The 25380-nt window shown below is 37.3% G+C and overlaps 9 non-coding genes across 9 annotated transcripts; 3 read left to right on the forward strand and 6 right to left on the reverse strand.

Annotated features, from left to right (window-relative positions):
- Positions 1 to 436: 436 nt before the first annotated feature.
- Trnaf-gaa lies at positions 437 to 508 on the reverse strand. The gene has a single exon. It is a non-coding gene; the product is annotated as a tRNA-Phe (tRNA).
- Positions 509 to 1989: 1481 nt separating this feature from the next.
- Trnaf-gaa lies at positions 1990 to 2062 on the forward strand. Its single transcript has one exon. It is a non-coding gene; the product is annotated as a tRNA-Phe (tRNA).
- A 3730-nt stretch (positions 2063 to 5792) lies between these two features.
- Positions 5793 to 5865, reverse strand: Trnaf-gaa. The gene has a single exon. It is a non-coding gene; the product is annotated as a tRNA-Phe (tRNA).
- Positions 5866 to 10183: 4318 nt separating this feature from the next.
- On the reverse strand, positions 10184 to 10256 carry Trnaf-gaa. Its single transcript has one exon. It is a non-coding gene; the product is annotated as a tRNA-Phe (tRNA).
- A 1674-nt stretch (positions 10257 to 11930) lies between these two features.
- On the forward strand, positions 11931 to 12003 carry Trnaf-gaa. Its single transcript has one exon. It is a non-coding gene; the product is annotated as a tRNA-Phe (tRNA).
- Positions 12004 to 15112: 3109 nt separating this feature from the next.
- Trnaf-gaa lies at positions 15113 to 15185 on the reverse strand. Its single transcript has one exon. It is a non-coding gene; the product is annotated as a tRNA-Phe (tRNA).
- A 1133-nt stretch (positions 15186 to 16318) lies between these two features.
- Positions 16319 to 16391, forward strand: Trnaf-gaa. Its single transcript has one exon. It is a non-coding gene; the product is annotated as a tRNA-Phe (tRNA).
- A 744-nt stretch (positions 16392 to 17135) lies between these two features.
- Trnaf-gaa lies at positions 17136 to 17208 on the reverse strand. Its single transcript has one exon. It is a non-coding gene; the product is annotated as a tRNA-Phe (tRNA).
- A 5823-nt stretch (positions 17209 to 23031) lies between these two features.
- Trnaf-gaa lies at positions 23032 to 23104 on the reverse strand. The gene has a single exon. It is a non-coding gene; the product is annotated as a tRNA-Phe (tRNA).
- Positions 23105 to 25380: the final 2276 nt, after the last annotated feature.

Below are 25380 nucleotides of genomic sequence, written 5' to 3' on the forward strand. Positions count from 1 at the left end.
CCTCTGCTCCGGAGCGATCCTGGTCGCCGCCGTAACCAGGGGCTCCTTCGCCTCCGGGGAATGAGGGCCGTTGCTCTGTTTGTACAGTCATGGTTTTTGATTGTGAGGTAGACAGCCGTGTTACCTCCCACCTACTATACATACGTGCACATATATGTATATATATATATATATATATATATATGAACGCCGTGGAAAATATATACACATGGATACATATATTATATATAATACATTTGTTTGAATGACGTACATGTAGATCAGATGTTTGTCATTATCTCTTCAGGACCATTAAATGACACTGGCAACCGTATCTGTCTGACCCATTCGCCTCCTTCCGCAGAGATGATAATCTCAAGGTCCTTTTAAGAACTAGACTTCCCTTGATAATGGAATCTGAGGCCCTTCACCCCAGCGCCTCCGATCCCGCCAAAAGTGCCCAGACCCGGGATCGAACCGGGGACCTTAGATCTTCAGTCTAACGCTCTCCCAACTGAGCTATCTAGGCGTTTTGATAAAGAATAACTGCAATAAGAGAATTCCTTTTTTGCCTTTGCAATCGTCAGTTTTTTTGGGTTTTTTTATAAATGTTTGCCTGACGAGATGTAAGGAACACATAAGCATGAATTTGTATATGATGTATAATATAGCATAGTATAAGGGTAGAGATAGATGTTGATGGTATGTTCTAGCAGATCCCGGGATAATAGCAGCTTATGACTATACTACTAATAATAATGATAATAGTATTGATGATAACAATAATAGTAAAAAATATATAGTCTAAAAATTCCATATTTAAGCAACCTTTGATTAAGATATGGTGGCAAATGCTCATGGGGAGTTCTATGGATGGAAAAGGCAGCAAGCACACAATAACAAACACAAACACACATAAACATGAACGCATACACACAAACAAGAACACACACAAACATTAACACACACAAACAAACACAAACACAGAGATTGCAACGGTATCACGTCGTGCGGTCTCGTTTTTTCTCTCATTTATATATATGTGTGTGTTTATATGGTTGTATATGTGTGTGTATATATACATATATGTCTATATGTGTATAGACCCTATATATATATAGAGAGAGAGCCTAGAACAGAAGGGCCAGTGGCCTAAAATTCACTGTTAAGAAAAGTGCCTTTGAAAGCTTGCTCCGTTAATTGAAATCCATCCAATAATAATTCACGAAATATAGTTTTTATTCTGTGACCATTCAAAGTGTGTTGCTTTGATAGAATCCTTTTAACGAAATTTTTGTGCATGATGAAAATAACGAATATTTTTCACAATAGAAAAAATAATTTTTAAGTAGTGCTTTCAAACCAAACCAAAAATATTATTGGATGAAGTTCAGTACACATATTTTTGTTGATAAATTATAGGATATTTATTTCTGTATATATATGTATGTGTGAGAGTGTGAGTGTTAGTATGTGTGTGTATGTATGTACACATATATATATGAACAGTCCCGGAATTATATTTCAGTACAATTGCTGGATCCTTTTTTTGTACTTCTGGCAACCTCTTCAATGTAAATATATCTTAAGTAATATTTTTATGAATGAGGCGGAAACTTATAAGCGTATAAGCCATTTGATCGTTCATTTCCTTCAAATAAGTGATAACAATAGATGCAATATTAGTTATCGGTGACTTTGAATATTTTTGGAATATTTTTCAAATGCGATTTCCTGGAATTGCTTGTTTATCGAAATGACAACACAGACATACATACACATACAGATACGCATACTCTCGCGTGCGCAAACACACGCACACCCCAGCACACACACACTCTTATAGAGAATTGAAGTAATTTCAGGCCTTTGAGCTGCTAAAACATTGTAGAACATGAGAAGTAAGGTCACTATCCGCCATGGTTGCCCCGAGAAGCATTCCTTGGGCTTCCTTTTCATTCATGAGAATCTCCACCGATCTCCAATTAGACACAGTTAAGAAAATGTAAGGCCTAGATAGCTCAGTTGGGAGAGCGTTAGACTGAAGATCTAAAGGTCCCCGGTTCGATCCCGGGTCTGGGCACTTTTGAACCCGCAGCGGACGCGGGACCCGGATGGACTTCTGTCACCTGTGGGGCTCGATGCCGGGTCTTCTGTGGCCCTCGCTCCGTAGTGAGAGAATTTCGGGTTTAGGACTGGTGTTGGCTTAGGATTGCAGCGGTATCACGTCGTGTTCTCATTTAGTTATATTCTAAATGAGCTGTCCTATATGTCCGTGTTCAGAAAAACACATTTGAAAGTTGCTCCGTTGAATTAAATTCATCCAATAACACTTCATGAAATATAATTTTTTTTATATGGCCAATCAAACTGCGTTGCTTTAATGTAATCATTTTCAAGACATTTTTGTACATAAAGAAAATAACTAATATTTTTCGTAATGAAAAATGTATATTTTAGTAATGAATTGATAAATGGTAAGATATTTATTTCTGTTGATGTTAAAACCATTCCTCCTAAATCATTTCTACTATATTTATGGCCTAAATATGTAAATAATTAGAATCCCTTTAACTATAATTCTGTGATATTTTCACACCATTTTTTCCACTCCTATTTGTAATTGTAACTCTGTTACCTGTATTTTTTTTCACTGTACTGCTTTCAAAAGAAACATTTCAAAAATGTATTTTTTGGTGGTTAATTGATATATTCTAAGAAATGTATTTCTGTTAATGTTAAAACCATTCCTCCTAAATCGACTTCTGAAGCACTTCTACTATTCAATGGTCTAATAATGTAAATTAATGTACTCAAAATGAAGCCTTTTGTGGCAATCAGTCTCGCACTGAGATTTTCACTGAGTTGGATTTCAAAGCGATGCTCGGGTGGCGTCCCTAATGCACTGATGACACTAGCCTTTATGACACTTATAGAAGTAAAAATCTCCATTTTGGTGGGAGGCTTATCTCAATTGCTATTTTTGGACATTGGCTCTTCTAGTTTTCGGCCCTAGATATGTATATGTGCGTCTGTAAGGCCGAAAGCTAGAAAGGCTACACAAACACACCTGTTTATGTATATGTACTTTATACATAGACAAGATATATGTATTTATGTATATATAGACATATATGAACATATATGGATTTGTATACATACATGCATATCATCATCATCATCATCAGCCTCGGTCATTCCACTGCAGGACGTAGGCCTCTCCCAATCTTTTCCATCTTTGTCTGTCTTGCGTTTTTTGCTTCCAGTCTTGGCCCCAAATTTCGTTATTTCGTCGCGCCATCTTGTTATAGGTCTGGCCCTTGGCCTCTTTATGTTATCTATAATCCAGTCTGTTACTTTCTCTGTCCATCTGTTGTCCTGTCTCCGACATATATGACCTGCCCATTGCCATTTTTTCTTTTTGATGCTCCCGAGTATATCTTCCACTTTTGTCTGTTTCCTGATCCACGTCGCCCTCATCTGATCTCGTAGACTAATTCCCAGCATCAACCTCTCCGTCCCTCTCTGGGCACTTATTAGTTTCCTCTTCAGTAATTTGGTTGTCCATGTTTCTGATCCATAGGTCATAACAGGGATGATGCATTGGTTAAAGACTTTTCTTCTTAAACATAATGGCAAGGAGCCTCTTAGTATGCTACTGTGTTTGCCGAAGGCGCTCCAGCGTAGACTAATGCGTAGCTTAATTTCCTCTTCGCTGCATGTGTTTGTCTGTACGAGTTGCCCTAGGTGTATACATACTTGTCTACCACCTCTAGCAAGCTGTAAACAGTTTTAGTGAGATGGTATCACCCTGTCTAACACCTTTCTTAATTGGGATTTTATCGGTTTCTGTGTGGAGCTTGATGGTTGCTGTCCCATCTTCGTATATATCTTCTAATATTTTACAATATACCTGCTCTAGTTCCTGTCTTCGAATAGCTTCTAGTACTGTTGGTATTGTACAGAGTCAAATACCTTTTCGTAATCAATTAATGTCATACACATGGGTTTCCTATATTCGTTTATTTTTTCTCTTATTTGGATAAGCATGTGTATGTGGTTTGTTGTTGAGAATCCACTGCGGAAGCCTGCCTGGTTAGAATCCAGACTGCCAGAGATGCGAGGTGTCATAATTTTAGTGAACAGTTTGTAAGTAACTGAAAGGAGACTTATGGGTCGGTAGTTTTTTAGATCCCTTCTGTCCCCTTTTTTGCATATATACATTGCATACTCATACAACAAATAACTGACGATTGCAAAAGCAAAAAAAGGAATCCTCAAACTACAGTCAGTCACTAATCAAACTGCATAGATAGCTCAGTTAGGAGAGCGTTAGACTGAAGATCTAAAGGTCCCCGGTTCGATCCCGGGTCTGGGCACTTTTGGCGGGATCGGAGGCGCTGGGGATGAAGGGCCTCAGATTCTATCATCAAGGGAAGTCTAGTGCTCCTTAGAAGGACTGTTGTAAGTATTACGTTGTAAATGATTGTAATGAGTATGAATATAAGTTAGACTTCATATAAAACCACTTAGGCGTCGAAAACACTGCAAACACACACACACACACACACATACATATATATATGTTATAACGTTAAAGATTTATACACACTATGAGATACTAGTCCAACGATGAATCAAACATAGCAAAATAAAGAATATATTTATAAAGCCAGGTCGCAACAGAATATAAACGAAGCGAGGTATAGGCGTTCCAGCAGAGCTATAATTCCGGAGTAATGACTCGTGGTTTGCCACGACCTGGATTTGACCTCGGCGGTGCCAGGAAGTCGCCCCAGGGAAGTAGGGCAATGTTTCATCCTGCTCCGGCTTTGTCGAAGGCCAGGCTGACCTCAGCTCGACCCCGCCCCATGGAGGAGCAGACGGGTGTGTGTGTGTATATATATACGTACATATACATTTGTCTATAAGTATACACAATACATATACATAAACATGCGTGTCTGTGGCCTTTCTAGCTTTCGGCATTACAGACGCACATTTACATATTTAGGGCCGAGAGCTAGAAAGGCCAATGTCTAGAAATAGCAATTGAGATAACCCTACCACCGAAATGGATATTTTTATTTCTACAAGTGTCATAAAGGCAAGTGTCATCAGTGCATTAGGGACGCCACCCGAACATCACTTTGAAATCCAACTCAGTGAAAATCTCAGTGCGAGACTGATTGCCACAAAGGCTTCATTTGGAGTACATGGCAACGGAAGCTTCACGTTGAAAGTATTACAGAATTACTGTCAACGAAATTTATTAATTTACATTTTTAGGCCATAAAATAGAAATGTTTTAGAAGTCGATTTAGGAGGAATAGTTTTAACATCAACATAAATAAATCTTATCATTTATCAATTAATTAGCAAAAAAAAAAAAAATATTAAAATTATTCGTTCTTTTCGTTAATGTCTTTAAAATGATTATACTGATGCAACACAGTTTTTTTGGTCACAGAAAAAAACTATATTTCATGAAGTGTTATTGGATGAATTTTAATTGACGGGGCTACTTTCAAAATTGTTTTTCCGAACATTGACCTATAGGACATTGTCCCTTCTGTTCACGGCCCTATATATATGTGTGTGTATAAATATATATATATATATATATATATATAACTAAAGTGGAGAAAAAAAAACAAGACAGCACGACGAGATACCGTTGCAATCCTGAGACGAACACCAATCCTAATGCTGAAATTCTCTCACTACATAGCGAGGGCCACAGAAGACCCGGAAACAAGCCCCACAGGTGACGGAAGTCCATCCGAGTCCCGCGTCCGCTGCGGGTTCAATAGTGCCCAGACCCGGGATCGAACCGGGGACCTTTAGATCTTCAGTCTAACGCTCTCCCAACTGAGCTATCTAGGCCTTACATTTTCTTAACTGTGTCTAATTGGAGATCGGTGGAGATTCTCATGAATGAAAAAGAAAACCCAAGGAATGCTTCTCGGGGCAATTGTGGCGGATAGTGACCTTAATTCTCATGCTCTAAATGTTTTAGCAGCTCAAAAGCCTGAATTTACTTCAATTTTCTATAAGAGGGAGATAGTATGTGTGTGTGTGTTGGGGTGTGCGTGTGTTTGCGCGCGCGAGAGTATGCGTATGTGTATGTAAGTGTGTTGCCATTTTGATAAACAAGCAATTCCAGGAAATCGCATTTGAAAAATATTCCACTACAAAGTTAGCGATAACTAATACTGCATGTTTTGTTATCACTTATTTGAAGGAAATGAATGATCAAATGGCTTACGTAGTTAAAAAAAAAAATACTAATACACTTATAGGTCTTTGCCTCATTCATAAAAAACACCTTTTAGGCTATATTTATATTAAAGAGGTTGCCAGAAGTACAAAAATGGGATCCAGCAAGTGTAATGAAATATAATTCCGGGACTGTTCATACATACATGTACATACATACATACATACATACATACATACACACACACTCACACTCACACACACATACGCACACATACAGAAATAAATATCCGATAATTTATCAAAAAAATATGAGTATTGAACTTCATCCAATAATAATTTTTTGAACAGTTTGTTTTGAAAGCACTACACAGAAAATGTATTTTTTATTATGAAAAATATTCGTTATTTTCGTTATGCTCAAAAATGTCTTTAAAAAGGATTCTATCAATGCAACACACTTTGAATGGTCACAGAATAAAAACTATATTTCGCGAATTATTATTGGATGGATTTCAATTAACGGAGCAAGCTTTCACTGGCACTTTTCTCAATATTGCATTTTAGGGCACTGGCCCTTCTGTTCTAGGCTATATATATACATATATATGGCCTATACACCCATATTTATACATATATATATACACATATATATGAGAGCATATATAACCATATAAACACTCACATATATATATATATATATATATATATATATATATAAATGAGAGAACAAACATGACAACACGACGTGATACCGTTGTAATCTCTGTGTTTGTGTGCTCCATGAGCATTTGCCAGGGAACATACCATTCTCAACGCTGAATTTTAGGGCACTGGCCCTTCTGCTCTAGTCTCTTTCTCTCTCTCTCTCTCTCTCTCTCTCTCTCTCTCTCTCTATATATATATATATATATATATATATATATATATGGTCTATACACATATAAACATATATGCATATATACACATATATGTGTGTGAACATATACAACCATATAAACACACCCACACACACACACACACACACACATATATATATATATATATATATATATATACATATATATATATATATATAAATGAGAGAAAAAACGAGACAGCACGACGTGATACCGTTGCAATCTCTGTATTTGTGTTTGTGTGTGTTAGTGTTTGTGTGTTCTTGTTTGTGTGTATGCGTTCGTGTTTATGTGTGTTTGTGTTTGTGATTGTGTGCGTGCTGTCTTTTCCATCCATAGAACTCCCCATGAGCATTTGCCACCATATCTTAATCAAAGGTTGCTTAAATATGGAATATTTAGACCATATTTCTGTTACCATTGTTGTTATCATCAATGCTATTAGTAGTAGTAGTATAATCATAAGCTTCTATTATCCCGGGATCTGCTAGGACATACCATCAACATCTCTACCCTTATACTATGCTATATTATACATCATATACAAATTCATGCTTATGTGTTGCTTATATCTCGTCAGGCCAACATTTATATTATAAAAAAAAATCGTGTTGCTATATGTATATGTAAATATAAATGTGTGTACGTATCAGAAATCAGAACGAATGTGTATATATGCACTGCATACTCATACAACAGAAAACTCAAGGGAGTCTAGTTCTTAAAAGGACCTTGAGATTATCATCTCTGCGGAAGGAGGCGAATGGGTCAGACAGATACGGTTGCTGTGTCATTGAATGGTCCTGAAGAGATAATGGCAGATATTAAGGCTTAGCGTCTCTGATGTACATGTACGTTATTCAAACAAATGTATTATATATAATATATGTATTTATGTGTATATATGTTTTCACGGCTTTCATATATATATATATATATATATATATATATATATATATATATATATATATATATATACATATATATGCATGTATGTATACAAATCCATATGTGTACATATGCATGTCTATATATACATATATCTTGTATATGTATAAAGTACATATACCTAAGCATGTATGTCTGTGGCCTTTCTAGCTTCCGGCCTTACAGACGCACATATACATATCTAGGGCCGAGAGCTAGAAGGGTCAATGTCCAAAAATAGCAAATGAGATGAGCCTCCCGCCGAAATGGAGATTTTTACTTCTATAAGTGTCATAAAAGCTAGTGTCATCAGTGCATTAGGGACGCCACCCGAGCATCACTTTGAAATCCAACTCAGTGAAAATCTCAGTGCGAGACTGATTGCCACAAAGGCTTCATTTTGAGTACATGGCAACGGAAGCTTCACGTTGGCCGCTTTTACTATTCTGCATTTTCCTGAAAGTCATTTACCATTTTCAGTTGATGGGTAACAGATTTTACAGTTACAAAGAACAAAAAACTTGAAATGAAAGTATTACAGAATTATTGTCAACAGAATGTATTAATTTACATTTTTAGGCCATTAAATAGTAGAAATGCTTTAGAAGTCGATTTAGGAGGAATAATTATATCTTATTGTGGCATATCAAAATCCCATTATGACCAAGGGCGCCTTACGCAAATAAAGTAGATTATTTAAACCCCTGGTATAAGCCCCATGAGGTGGTAGCGTGGCTAGAGGAGCTTATTTGGCGTGGGTTTGTTCCAGCATTACCCCCTCCTTCGCACAATAAAATCGTAATACAATGAAATAATAAAAACTATAGTTAAAACCATCTTTAAGAATTACGTTAAAAATGGATTATGAACATATAAAACAAAGGTAAAAGTAAAATGAACACTCACTTTCAAAATCAATATTAAACTCAAGAAAAGAAGTGCTGTACAGAATTAAAGTAAAACTAAACCATAAAACCTAAACAAAGAAAAACACTCGTAACTATTACCGATGATTATTATTCAAAAGCATGATCACATCCAGCTCCTATAAGCGAGTCAAAGATACCTCAGACTTAACTTTATCTTTTGTAGCTTCCGGGGGCGTCGAGCCGGTTTCACACAGAAAGAAATTAAGGAAAAATAAACACCAGGTCTCTGCTGCGGTCTCTGCCGAACTGTTTATTTTTCGCGGCCATTGGGGGGTGAGGGGTGACGGTGACGTCACTTCATACAACTTTATAAATAGGAGAAAACATAAGAACCTGCCCGTATTGATAAATAATTGGTAATTTAGTTAAAATAAGAAACATGTAAAACAATTGCAATAGTGAACATGAGTAAAATAATAGATAAAAAAGAATGTTTGTAAAAATGGTCACCCTAATCACTTAAACATTTAAATGATTTATATGGTATGGATTAAAAACAAAGGAGCTCACAGATAATTAAAACTAGGGCTGCCGGCAAAGAACTGCATTTAAATAAGTAAAAAGTAAGCTAATTAAAATGAAACGAAAACCAAAGAAAATGTACAAAACATGGGCAAACTAAAACAAAACAAAAACACGAAAACCAAGGATAAAAACACTAAAAATACGAGTAAAAGGGGGTGGAATCCGGCAGGTGGAAGAATGCCGTGATGGGAAAGTGCAGTTTGCCCGACCAGGGAAGCGCGCAGGGGGAAGATGCTCGCCGTCGCGAGAGAAAACGTCGCGCGTGGCGACTAGCCACACTACATTATCATTTATCAATTAATTAGCAAAAAATACATTTTTATTATTAAAAATATTCGTTCTTTTCTTTAATGTCTTTAAAATGATTATACTGATGCAACAAAGTCTTTTTGGTCACAAAAAATATTATATTTCATGAACTGTTATTGGATGAATTTTGTTTTTTCCGAACACTGACCTCTAGGGCATTGTCCCTTCTGTCCACGGCCCTATATATGTGGACGTGTTTATATGCTTGTATATATATATACATATAACTGAATTAGATTAAAAAAAAAAAAAAAAAAAAAAAAAACATCCTGAGACAGCACCAATCCTAATGCTGAAATTCTCTCACTACGCAGCGAGGGCCACAGAAGACCCGGAATCGAGCCCCACAGGTGACAGAAGTCCATCCGGGTCCTGCGTCCGCTGCGGGTTCAAAAGTGCCCAGACCCGGGATCGAACCGGGGACCTTTAGATCTTCAGTCTAACGCTCTCCCAACTGAGCTATCTAGGCCTTACATTTTGTTAAATGTTAAAAAGCACACCTCATCATTAATGGAAGAGTCCTGGTGTCTGTCAAGGGTGAACGCAAGTCTGGCCAATACAGTGAAAAAAAAAAAAAAACAAAAAAAGTTGAAGCTAACAAAAGTGTCGCGGGTTCCTGGCCATTTCCGGTCCAAGAGTTCTAATCATGGAATACATTCTTCTTCACGAACTCTCTCCTTGAAAGGAAACTCCTATTCAGGACACACATGATTCTGATGCTATATTAGTGGTTGCAAAGACAAAGTTGCACAATTTATAACACATTTATTACATTCATATACCCGACGAAGGAAGGGGTAGAGGGTTTTATATAAAACGGTATATCAACAACAGAAGCACCTGCAGGTGAAAAAAAGGTATAAAGGCTAAAGAAATATCCTTATAAAAAATAGTATTTGAAAAAAATATTCCACTACAAAGTCAGCGATAACTAATACTGCATGTTTTATTATCACTTATTTGAAGGAAATGAACGATCAAAATTCATAAAAGTACTATTTACGCTATATTTACATTGAAGAGGTTGACAGAAATGGGTTCCAGCAAGTGTAATGAAATATAATTCCGGGACAGTTCATATATGTATATGTACATACATACATACATACATACATACATACACATATACAGAAATAAATATCCTATAATTTATCAACAAAAATATGTGTTTTGAACTTCATCCAATAATAATTTTTTGAACCGTTTGTTTTAAAAGCACTACATAAAGAATATATTTTTTTTGTTATGAAAACTATTCGTTATTTTCATTATGCACAAACATGTCGTTAAAAGGATTCTATCAAAGCAGCACACTTTGAATGGTCACAGAATAAAAACTATATTTCGTGAATTATTATTGGATGGATTTCAATTATCGGAGCAATCTTTCAAAGGCACTTTTCTCAACAATGAGTTTTAGGGCACTGGCCCTTCTGCTCTAGGCTCTCTCTATATATATATACATATATAGGATCTATACACATATAAACATATATGTATATATACACATATATGTGTGGGCATATGCAACCATATAAACACACATATATATGTATAAATGAGAGAAAAAAAGAGACAGCAAGACATGATGCCGTTGCAATCTCTGTGTTTGTGTTTGTTTGTGTGTGTTAGTGTTTGTGTGTGTTCTTGTTTGTGTGTATGCGTTCATATTTATGTGTGTTTGTGTTTGTTATTGTGTGCGTGCTGCCTTTTCCATCCATAGAACTCCCCATGAGCATTTGCCACCATATCTTAATCAAAGGTTGCTTGAATACGGAATATTTAGACTATATTTTTGTTACTATTGTTATCATCAATACTATTATCATTATTTATAATGATTATTATAATATTTATAAGCTGCTATTATCCCGGGATCAGCTCGAACATACCATCAACATCTATCGCTACCCTTATACTATGCTATATTATAAATCATATACAAATCCATGCTTATGTGTTCCTTATATCTCGTCAGGCCAACATTTATATAATAAAAAAAATCGTGCTGCCATATGTATATGTAAATATAAATGTGTGTACGTATCAGAAATCAGAACGAATGTGTTTATATGCACTGCATACTGACGATTGCAAAGGCAAAAAAGGAATTTTCTAATTGCAATCAGTCACTTATCTAACTGCCTAGATAGCTCAGTTGGGAGAGCGTTAGACTGAAGATCTAAAGGTCCCCGGTTCGATCCCGGGTCTGGGCACTTTTGGCGGGATCGGAGGCGCTGGGGTGAAGGGCCTCAGATTCCATCATCAAGGGAAGTCTAGTGCTCCTTAGAAGGACTGTTGTAAGTATTAAGTTGTAAATGATTGTAATTAGTATGAATATAAGTTAACCTTCATATAAAACCACTTGGGCGTCGAAAAAACTGCAAACATATATTTATATATATATATATTGTTACGGCTGGTATATCACTAAAAGAATTCAGGGGAAGAGCAGCTCCGCTGAACTCTGATTCTCTTAATGCGGTAGGAAGAATCATAGAAGAAAAATCAAAACAATGATGCGGCCTGATTTTGAATGGCGAATACCACGTAACAACAACTGCCCTTGCTTTAAAGTACTACTAGTGATTGTCAAGTTTCTTGTTCATTAATTGGTGTCATTCATTCTTCATTCCTTATAAAGATACTCATTAACGCCATTATCTTATTGTCATTAAATACGTTAATTCAATCATTCATTTACCACAATCTCAATGTATTATCATTCCTTTATAATGTAATTTCATTATTTTATTGTAATACTTTTTATAGTAAATGTATTAAACTCCTCTTTCATTATCAGTTATCAGTCATTTAATATTAACTAGTATTTATTAATTGTCAAAGATTTGGAAAATACGTAAAGTCATTTAATTAAAATTTATTTTTATTTATACCTTCATCAAAAACAAATAGAATACATGAAACACACAAACAGGAAAACCCTACCTATGCGATATATTACTAAATAGTAATATATCTCCCTAATCCCCAACAAAGAAATACCAACCGATTAACAGCAAAAAAAAATGCAGAGAGATCTTGCCCAGGCCTATGGCAGCGAAGGAGTGACTGAGGCAAGACCCCCCAGGAACTCAAGGCAGTGAGCAAGACGGTGGGGGGGGGGGGGGGGGCGACGAACGCTACTGCAGGAACTGCCTCGTTACCGTAACCAATAATAGCATTTTTACTAATTATCCCTTACTTGATTAACTTTACTGTAATAATATATATGTGTGTATATATATTATCACGTTAAAGATTTATACACACTATGAGATACAAGCACAACGATGAATAAAAAAATAAAAAATATATTTATAAAGACAGGTCGCAACAGAATATAAACGAAACGAGGTATAGGCGTTCCAGCAGAGCAAGAATTCCGGAGTAATGACTTGTGGTTTGCCACGAGCTGGAATTGACCTTCGGATTGGTCGAGGGCCAGGCTGACCTCAGCTCGACCCCGCCCCATGGAGGAGCAGACGGGTATTCTCCGCCACCGGGTCGGGCAGACGGGCAGGAACCGAAGGCGATTTCCCTTGGCAGGTCGGGGCAGCTCAGGCCCGAGGAGGAACGGGAGGGACGAGCTTCCTGTGACGGCTCACTCGCACCTGCCGAATATTATCACGTTAAAGATTTATACACACTATGAGATACAAGTACAACGATGAATAAAAAAATAAAAAATATATTTATAAAGACAGGTCGCAACAGAATATAAACGAAGCGAGGTATAGCCGTTCCAGCAGAGCAAGAATTCCGGAGTAATGACTTGTGGTTTGCCACGAGCTGGAATTGACCTCGGCGGTGCCAGGGAGTCGCCCCCGGGAGGGAGGGCCAGGTTTCGTCCTGCTCCGGATTGGTCGAGGGCCAGGCTGACCTCAGCTCGACCCCGCCCCATGGGGGAGCAGACGGGTATTCTCCGCCACTCGGTCGGGTAGACGGGCAGGAACCGAAGGCGATTTCCCTTGGCAGGTCGGGGCAGCTCAGGCCCGAGGAGGAACGGGAGGGACGAGCTTCCTGTGACGGCTCACTCGCACCTGCCGACGCGGCCAATCGGGACATTCTGTGCCTCTGACCTGGAGATGATTATCTCTGCGGAAGGAGGCGAATGGGTCAGACAGATACGGTTGCTGTGTCATTGAATGGTCCTGAAGGGGTCATGTCAGTGTCTCTGATGCACATGCACGTTATTAAAACAAATGTATGTATGATATATATTATGTATTTATGTGTATGAATATTTTCACAGTGATCACACACATACACATATATATAAATGTATACAAATATATATATATGTGTGTGTGTGTGTGTGTGTGTGTGTGTGTGTGCATGTACATATATATTATGCAGTATATATTGTATATGTACACAATACATATACACAAACATGTGTGTTTGTGTGGCCATTCTAGCTTTCGGCCTTACAGACGCACATATACATATCTAGGGCCGAGAGCTAGATATTTTTACTTCTATAAGTGTCATAAAGGTTAGTGTCATCAGTGCATTTGGGACGTCACCCGAGCATCACTTTGAAATCCAACTCCGTGAAAATCTCAGTGCGAGACTGATTGCCACAAAAGGCTTCATTTTGAGTACATGGCAACGGAAGCTTCATTTTGGCCGCTTTTACTATTCTACATTTTCCTGAAAGTAATTTGCCATTTTCAGTTTACAGGTAACATATTTACAATTAAAAATAGGAGTAAAAGAAATTATGTGAAAATATCACAGAATTATAGTTAAAGGGACTATTAATCTACATCTTAAGGCCATTAAGTAGTTGATTTAGGAGGAATGGTTTTAACATTAACATAAATATTTTTTTTAGAATATATCAATTAATCATCAAAAAATATATTTTTGAAATGTTTCTTGAAAGCAGTACAGTAAAAAAAAATCGGTGTGAAAAAATATTTGTTATTTTCGTTAAGTACAAAAATGTCTTTAAAATGATTACTTTCATACAACGCAGCTTGATTGATCACAGAAAACAAATATTTCATGATGTGTTTTTGGATGAATTTCAATTGACGGGGCTACTTTCAAAATTGTTTTTCTCAACATTGACATATAGGACATTGACCCTTCTGTCCTCGGCCCTGGATAATATATATAATGCATATATAAATACATATATAACTGAGAGAAAAAATAACAAGAGAACACGACGAGATACCGTTGCAATCCTGAGACAACACCAATCCTAAACCTGAAATTCTCTCGCTACGGAGCGAGGGCCACAGAAGACCCGGAATCGAGCCCCACAGGTGACAGAAGTCCACCCGGGTCCCGCGTCCGCTGCGGGTTCAAAAGTGCCCAGACCCGGGATCGAACCGGGGACCTTTAGATCTTCAGTCTAACGCTCTCCCAACTGAGCTATCTAGGCCTTAGATTCTCTTAAATGTTTCTAATTGGAGATAGGTGGAGATTCTCATGACTGATATAGGAAGCCCAAGGAATCATTTTCTGTATTGATTTCAGCAGCTCAAATGGCTGGAATTATTTTACCTCTCTATGAGAGAGTGTGTGTGTTTGTGCGTGCGCGTGCGTGTATGCGTACGCGTGCGTGTGCGTGTATGCGTACGCGTGCGTGTGCGTGTATGCGTACGCGTGCGCGTGCGTGTATGCGTAAGCGTGCGTGTGCGTGTATGTGTACGCGTGCGTGTGCGTGTATGCGTACGTGTGCGTGTATGCGTACGCGTGCGTGTGCTTGTATGCGTACGCGTACGTGTGTGTGTGTGCGCTAATGTTATGAACTGGAAAAACCCAAGTAGAGTATGCAAAGTGCACGTACCGGTAGAGGGGGCGATATATAAAACGGTTTATGAGCAAAAGAAACACGTACAGGTTAACAAAAAATTGATAAATAAATGACATTTGAGTTATGGACATTTACTTTGCCTGCCAAGAGACTTGGCAGGCAAACCGTACTATATTTTTATATTATCTTTATACTTATTTTCATATGTGTCTTATATCTTATTTTCCTTTCTCTTTTTCCTTTTTTGTCAAGATGAAGATACGCTTGGGATATTAATAAGGCAGAATTCACTGATAATTTTGTTTGTGTGTGTGTTCGTGTTTATGCGCGTGTTTGTGTTTGTTACTGTGTTTTCTATCCATAGAACCCAATGAGCATTTGCCTCCACCACAGACCTCAAAAACCGCTGTCAGAAAGATGCTTAGATATGGAATATTTAGACTCTTTTGTTATTATTGTTATTATCATTAATAATATTATCTTTTGTTGCTATTGTTATTATCATTAATGTTATTACCTTTTGTCACTATTGTTATTATCATTAATATTATTAGTATTATTATTATCAACCTTTATACATCATATACGAATTCATACTTGTGTTTCTTATATCTCGTCCGGCCATTTATATAATTTAAAAATCATGCTGTCATATATATAAATATATATATGTGTGTGTGTGTGTGTGTGTGTGTGTGTGTGTGTATGTATCACAAAATCAGAACAAATGTGTATATCCATAAATACCTAATCAAACTGCCTAGATAGCTCAGTTGGGAGAGCGTTAGACTGAAGATCTAAAGGTCCCCGGTTCGATCCCGGGTCTGGGCACTTTTGGCGGGATCGGAGGCGCTGGGGTGAAGGGCCTCAGATTCCATCATCAAGGGAAGTCTAGTGCTCCTTAGAAGGACTGTTGTAAGTATTAAGTCATAAATTATTGTAATGATTATGAGTATAAGTTACCTTCATATAAAACCACTTAGGCGTCGAAAACACTGCAAACATATATATATATATATATATATATATATATATACCCGTCTGCTCCTCCCATGGAGGAGCAGACGGGTGTGTATATATATGTGAGTGTGTGTGTGTGCGTGTGTACATATACATTTGTCTATAAGTATACACATATACATATATATTATGCAGTATATATTGTATATGTACAAAGTACATATACATAAACATGTGTGTTGGTGTGGGCTTTCTGTGTGCCTTACAGACGCACATATACATGTCTAGGGCCGAGAGATAGAAGGGCCAATGTCCAAAAATAGCAATTTCGATAAGCCTACCACCGAAATGGATATTTGTACTTCTCTACGTGTCATAAAGGCTAGTAACATTAACAGAAATTAATATCTTATCATTTATCAATTAATCAGCAAAAAATACATTTTTTATTATTAAAATTATTCGTTACTTTCAAAATTGATACCGCTTCAGTCCAACACCAGTCTTAAACCTGAAATTCTCGCATGACGTCGCGAGGGCCACAGAAGACCCGGAATCGAGCCCCACAGATGACAGAAGTCCATCCGGGTCCCGCATCCGCTGCGGGTTCAAAAGTGCCCAGACCCGGGATCGAACCGGGGACCTTTAGATCTTCAGTCTAACGCTCTCCCAACTGAGCTATCTAGGCCTTACATTTTCTTAACTGTGTCTAATTGGAGATCGGTGGAGATTCTCATGAATGAAAAGGAAGCCCAAGGAATGCTTCTCGGGGCAACCATGGCGGATAGTGACCTTAATTCTTATGCTCTACAATGTTTAGCAGCTCAAAGGCCTGAAATTAATTAAATTCTCTATAAGAGGAAGATAGTGTGTGTTGGGGTGTGCATGTGTTTGCGCGCGAGAGAGTATGCGTATGTGCATGTGTATGTATGTGTGTGTGTTCCCATTTCGATAAACAAGCAATTCTAGGAAATCACATTTAAAAAATATTCCACTACAAAGTCAGCGATAACTAATATTTCATGCTTTGTTATCACTTATTTGAAGGAAATGAACGATCAAATGGCTTACGTAGTTTAAAAAAAAAGGATACGCTAATAGGTTTCCGCCTCATTCATAAAAATAATATTTACGCTACATTTACATATTTACAGAAGTACTAAAATGGGATCCAGCAAGTGTAACGAAATATAATTCCGGGACTGTACATACATAAACACACACACTCACACTCACACTCACAAACACACACTCACACACACACACACACAAATAGATATACATAAATAAATATCCTATAATTTATCAACAAAAATGTTTGTTTTGAACTTCATCCAATAATCATTTTTTTAATTGTTTGTTTTGAAAGCACTACATAGAAAAATATATTTTTTATTATGAAAAATATTTGTTTTTTTTCATTATACACAAACATGTTAAAAGGATTATATCAAAGCAACACACTTTGAATGGTCACAGAATAAAACTATAATTCGTGAATTATTATTGGATGGATTTCAATTAACGGAATAAGCTTTCAAAGGCACTTTTCTCAACCTTACATTTTAGGGCACTGGCCCTTCTGTTCTAGGCTCTCTCTCTCTCTCTCTATATATATATATATATATATATATGTGAACAAAAAATAGATAAATCAATTAATGAAGTAAATGATATTTGAGTTATGGACATTTACTTTCGTTCGTGATTAAGAGACTTGGCAGACAAATTGTACTTTATTTTTATATTTATCTTTATATTTATTTTCATATGTTCTTATATCTTATTTTCCCTTTTCTTTTTGCTTTCTTTGTCAAGATGAAGATACGCTTGGGATGTTAATAAGGCAGAATTCACTGATAATTGTGTTTGTGTGTGTGTTCGTGTTTATGCGCGTGTTTGTGTTTGTTACTGGGAGATAAATCAAACAAAGCAAAATAAACAATATATTTGTAAAGCCAGGTCGCAACAGAATATAAACGAAGCGAGGTATAGGCGTTCCATCAAAGCTAGAATTTCCGAGTAATGACTCGTGGTTTGCCACGAGCTGGAATTGACCTCGGCGGTGCCAGGGAGTCGCCCCCGGGAGGGAGGGCCAGGTTTCGTCCTGCTCCGGATTGGTCGAGGGCCAGGCTGACCTCAGCTCGACCCCGCCCCATGGACGAGCAGAAGGGTATTCTCCGCCACCGGGTCGGGCAGACGAGCAGGAACCGAAGGCGATTTCCCTTGGCAGGTCGGGGCAGCTCAGGCCCGAGGAGGAACGGGAGGGACGAGCTTCCTGTGACGGCTCACTCGCACCTGCCGAAGAGGCCGATCGGGACATTCTGTGCTTCTGACCTGGAGATGATTATCTCTGCGGAAGGAGGCGAATGGGTCAGATAGATACGGTTGCTATGTCATTGAATGGTCATGAAGAGATTATGTCAGTGTCTCTGATGCGCATGCATGTATGATATATATTATGTATTTATGTGTATGAATATTTTCACAGTGATTACACCCACACACACACACATATATATATACAAATATATATATATATATATATATATGTGTGTGTGTGTGTGTGTGTGTGTGTGTGTGTGTACATATGTATTTGTCTATAAGTATACACATATATTATGCAGTATATATTATATATGTACACAATACATATACTTAAACATGTGTTTGTGTGGCCTTTCTAGCTTTCGGCCTTACAGACGCACATATACATATCTAGGGCCGAGAGCTAGAAGGGCCAATGTCCAAAAATAGCAATTGAGATAACCCTACCACCGAAATGGATATCTTTACTTCTATAAGCGTCATAAAGGCAAGTGTCATCGGTGCATCAGGGACGCCACCCGAGCATCACTTTGAAATCCAACTCAGTGAAAATCTCAGTGCGAGACTGATTGCCACAAAAGGCTTCATTTCGAGTACATGGCAACGGAAGCTTCACGTTGGCCGCTTTAACCATTCTACATTTTCCTGAAAGTCATTTACCATTTTCAGTTTATGGGTTACAGAATTACTGTCAACGAAATTTATTAATTTACATTTTTAGGCCATAAAATAGAAGAAATGCTTTAGAGGTCGATTTAGGGGAAATAGTTTTAACATCAACAAAAATAAATCTTATCATTTATCAATTAGCAAAAAAAAAAAAATTCATTAAAAATATTCGTTCTTTTCGTTAACGTCTTTAAAATGATTATACTGATGCAACACAGTCTTATTGGTTACAGAAAAAAAAAACTATATTTCATGAAGTGTTATTGGATGAATTTTAATTGACGGGGCTACTTTCAAAATTGTTTTTCCGAACATTGACCTATAGGACATTGTCCCTTCTGTTCACGGCCCTATATATATGTGTGTGATACCGTTGCAATCATGAGACCTTAATTCTCATGCTCTGCAATGTTTTAGCAGCTCAAAAGCCTGAATTTACTTCAATTCTCTATAAGAGGGAGATAGTATGTGTGTGTGTGTTGGGGTGTGCGTGTGTTTGCGCGCGCGAGAGTATGCGTATGTGTATGTATGTGTGTTGCCATTTCGATAAACAAGCAATTCCAGGAAATCGCATTTGAAAAATATTCCACAACAAAGTCAGCGATAACTAATAATGCATGTTTTGTTATCACTTAGTTGAAGGAAATGAATGATCAAATGGCTTACACTTATAGGTCTTTGCCTCATTCATAAAAGCACTTTTTAGGCTATATTTATATTAAAGAGGTTGCCAGAAGTACAAAAATGGGATCCAGCAAGTGTAATGAAATATAATTCCGGGACTGTTCATACATACATGTACATACATACATACACACACACACTCACACTCACACACACATACGCACACATACAGAAATAAATATCCAATAATTTATCCAAAAAAAAATATGAGTGTTGAACTTCATCCAATAATAATTTTTTGAACAGTTTGTTTTGAAAGCACTACATAGAAAATGTATTTTTTATTATGAAAAATATTCGTTATTTTCGTTATGCTCAAAAGTGTCTTTAAAAAGGATTCTATCAAAGCAACACGCTTTGAATGGTCACAGAATAAAAACTATATTTCGCGAATTATTATTGGATGGATTTCAACTAACGGAGCAAGCTTTCAAAGGCACTTTTCTCAACATTGCATCTTAGGGCATTGGCCCTTCTGTTCTAGGCTATATATATACATATATATGGACTATACATGCATATTTATACATATATGTATATATACACATATATATGTGAGCATATATAACCATATAAACACTCACATATATATATATATAAATGAGAGAATAAACATGGCAACACGACGTGATACCGTTGTAATCTCTGTGTTTGTGTGCTCCATGAGCATTTGCCAGGGAACATACCATTCTCAACGTTGAATTTTAGGGCACTGACCCCTCTGCTCTAGGCTCTCTCTCTCTCTCTCTATATATATATATATATATATATATATATATATGGTCTATACACATATAAACATATATGCATATATACACATATATATGTGTGAATATATACAACCATATAAACACACACACACACACACACACACACACATACACACACACACACACATATATATATATATATATATAAATGAGAGAAAAAACGAGACAGCACGACGTGATACCGTTGCAATCTCTGTATTTGTGTTTGTGTGTGTTAGTGTTTATGTGTTCTTGTTTGTGTATATGCGTTCGTGTTTATGTGTGTATCTTAATCAAAAGTTGCTTAAATATGGAATATTTAGACTATATTTTTGTTACCATTGTTGTTATCATCAATGCTATTAGTAGTAGTAGTATAATCATAAGCTTCTTTTATCCCGGGATCTGCTAGAACATACCATCAACATCTATCTCTACCCTTATACTATGCTATAGTATACATCATATACAAATTCATGCTTATGTGTTCCTTATATCTCATCAGGCCAACATTTGTATATTAAAAAACCGTGCTGCCATATGTTTATGTAGATATAGATGTGTGTACGTATCAGAAATCAGAACGAATGTGTATATATGCACTGCATACTCATACAACAGAAAACTCAAGGGAAGTCTAGTTCTTAAAAGGACCTTGAGATTATCATCTCTGCGGAAGGAGGCGAATGGGTCAGACAGATACGGTTGCTGTGTCATTGAATGGTCCTGAAGAGATAATGACAGACATTAAGGCTTAGCGTCTCTGATGTACATGTACGTTGTTCAAACAAATGTATTATATATAATATATGTATTTATGTGTATATATATTTTCACGGCTTTCATATATATATATATATATATATATATATATATATATATATATATGCATGTATGTATACAAATCCATATGTGTACATATTCATGTCTATATATACATACATCTTGTATATGTATAAAGTACATATACCTAAGCATGTATGTCTGTGGCCTTTCTAGCTTCCGGCCTTACAGACGCATACATACATATCTAGGGCCGAGAGCTAGAAGGGCCAATGTCCAAAAATAGCCTACCACCCAAATGGAGATTTTTACTTCTATAAGTGTCATAAAGGCTAGTGTCATCAGTGCATTAGGGACGCCATCCGAGCATCACTTTGAAATCCAACTCAGTGAAAATCTCAGTGCGAGACTGATTGCCACAAAAGGCTTCATTTCGAGTACATGGCAACGGAAGCTTCACGTTGGCCGCTTTTACTATTCAGCATTTTCCTGATAGTCATTTACCATTTTCAGTTTACAGGTAAGAGAGATACAATTACAAATAGAAGTAAAAAAATTTTGTGAAAGTATTACAGAATTATAGTCAAATAAACTTTATTGATTTACATTTTTAAGCCATAAAACAGTAAAACTGCTTCAGAAATTGAATTGTTTTAACATCAACAGAAATAAATTACTCAGAATATATCAAGTAATCACCAAAAAAGGAATTTTATAAATTACGGTTTTGAAAGCACTATTTTTTTTGTTGTTGTTGTTGTGAAAAATATTAGTTATTTCCGTTATGTACAAAATTGTCTTTAAAAGGATTACATTAATGCAACACAGTTTGAATAATCGCAGAAAAAAAATACTGGATGAATTTCAATTAACGGAGCCACATTCAAAGATTTTTTTTTTTTTTATACATTGACATACAGGGGATTGGCCCTTCTGCTCTCGGCCATGGAAATATATATATATATATATATATATATATATATTACATGTATCTATATACATATATAAACATATATACATATATAAACATATATACATATATACATGTATCTACTGTATATACATATATATACATATATATATATATACATGTATCTATATACATATATACTGTATATATACATTCATATATAACTGAGAGAAAAAATAACAAGAGAACGCGACGTCAAACCGTTGCAATCCTGAGACAACCCAATCCTGAGGCCGAAATTCTCACACTACGCAGTGAGGGCCACAGAAGACCCGGATCGAACCCCTACTGGTCCACCCGGGTCCCGCGTCCGCTGCGGGTTCAAAAGTGCCCAGACCCGGGATCGAACCGGGGACCTTTAGATCTTCAGTCTAACGCTCTCCCAACTGAGCTATCTAGGCCTTCAATTTCCCTAAATGGAAATAGGTGGAGATTCTCATGACTGAAATAGGAAGCCCAAGGAATGCTTCTCGGGGAAGTCTTGGCGGAGAGTGATCTTAATTCTCATTTTCTGCATTGATTTCAGCAGCTCAAATGGCTGGAATTATTTTACTTCTCTATGAGAGAGAGTGTGTGTAGGTGTGTGTGCGTGTGCGTGTATGCGTACGCGTGCGTGTGCGTGTATGCGTACGTGTGCGTGTATGCGTACGTGTGCGTGTGCGTGTATGCGTATGCGTACGTGTGCGTGTATGCGTACGCGTGCGTGTGCGTGTATGCGTACGCGTGCGTGTGCGTGTATGCGTATGCGTGCGTGTGTGAGTGTGCGTTAATGTTATAAAGTAGAGTATGTAAAGTGCACGTACCGGTAGAGGGGGCGATGTATAAAACGGTTTATGAGCAAAAGAAACACGAACAGGTGAACAAAAAAAATAAAAAAATAAATGAAATAAATGATATTTGAGTTATGGACATTTACTTTCGTTCGTGATTAAGAGACTTGGCAGACAAACTGTACTTATTTATATATATGTTTTATATCTTATTTTCCTTTTCCTTTTTGCTTTCTTTGTCAAGATGAAGATACGCTTGGGATATTAATAAGGCAGAATTCACTAATGATTGTGATTGGAGGTGTATGTGTGTAAATGAGCGTGTCTTTGTTTGTGTTTGTGTGTTTGTGTGTGTTCGTGTTTATGCGCGTGTTTGTGTTTGTTACTGTGTGCGTGTTGTATTTTCCATCCATAGAACCCCAATGAGCATTTGCCTCCACCACAGACCTCAATAAGCGTTGTCAGAAACCACCATATCAAAAGATGCTTCAATATGGACTATTTAGACTGTACTTTTGTTACTATTGTTACCATTAATATCATCATCTTGTGTTACTATTGTTATTATCATTAATATTATTAGTAATATAGTTTAAAGTTTTTGGTTATCCTGGGATCTGCCAGAACATACCATCCACATCTATTTCAACCCTTATACTATGCTATATTATACATCATATACGAATTCATACTTATGTGTTTCTTATATCTCGTCAGGCCATTTATATAATAAAACAAAAACGTGTTGTCATATATATAAACATAAATGTGTACGTATCAGAAATCAGAACAAATGTGTATATGCATATATATATTGCATACTCATACAACCAAAACTGACGATTGCAAAAGCAAAAAAAGGAATTCTCAAACTACAGTCAGTCACTTATCAAACTGCCTAGATAGCTCAGTTGGGAGAGCGTTAGACTGAAGATCTAAAGGTCCCCGGTTCGATCCCGGATCTGGGCACTTTTGGCGGGATCGGAGGCGCTGGGGTGAAGGGCCTCAGATTCCATCATCAAGGAAAGTCTAGTGCTCCTTAGAAGGACTGTTGTAAGTATTAAGTTGTAAGTGATTGTAATGAGTATGAATATAAGTTAACCTTCATATAAAACCACTTAGGCGTCGGAAACACTGCAAACACACACACACACACACACACACATACACACAAACACACACACACATATATATATATATGTGTGTGTGTGTGTGTGTGTGTGTGTGTACGTTAAATATTTAGACACACTATGAGATACAAGTACAACGATGAACCAAACATAGCAAAATAAACAATATATTTGTAAAGCCAGGTCGCAAAAGAATATAAACGAAGCGAGGTATAGGCGTTCCAGCAGAGCTAGAATTTCCGAGTAATGACTCGTGGTTTGCCACGAGCTGGAATTGACCTCGGCGGTGCCAGGGAGTCGCCCCCGGGAGGAAGGGCCAGGTTTCGTCCTGCTCCGGATTGGTCGAGGGCCAGGCTGACCTCAGCCCGACCCCGCCCCATGGACGAGCAGACGGGTATTCTCCGCCACCGGGTCGGGCAGACGGGCAGGAACCGAAGGCGATTTCCCTTGGCAGGTCGGGGCAGCTCAGGCCCGAGGAGGAACGGGAGGGACGAGCTTCCTGTGACGGCTCACTCGCACCTGCCGACGCGGCCAGTCGGGACATTCTGTGCCTCTGACCTGGAGATGATTACCTCTGCGGAAGGAGGCGAATGGGTCAGACAGATACGGTTGCTAGAGTCATTTAATGGTCCTGAAGGGGTCATGTCAGTGTCTCTGGTGCACATGCACTTTATTCAAACAAATGTATGTATGATATATATTATGTATTTATGTGTATGAATATTTTCACAGTGATAACACACATACACATATATATATAAATGTATACAAATATAT

Source organism: Penaeus chinensis, chromosome 42, assembly GCF_019202785.1.
Source record: "Penaeus chinensis breed Huanghai No. 1 chromosome 42, ASM1920278v2, whole genome shotgun sequence".
Taxonomy (NCBI): domain Eukaryota; kingdom Metazoa; phylum Arthropoda; class Malacostraca; order Decapoda; family Penaeidae; genus Penaeus; species Penaeus chinensis.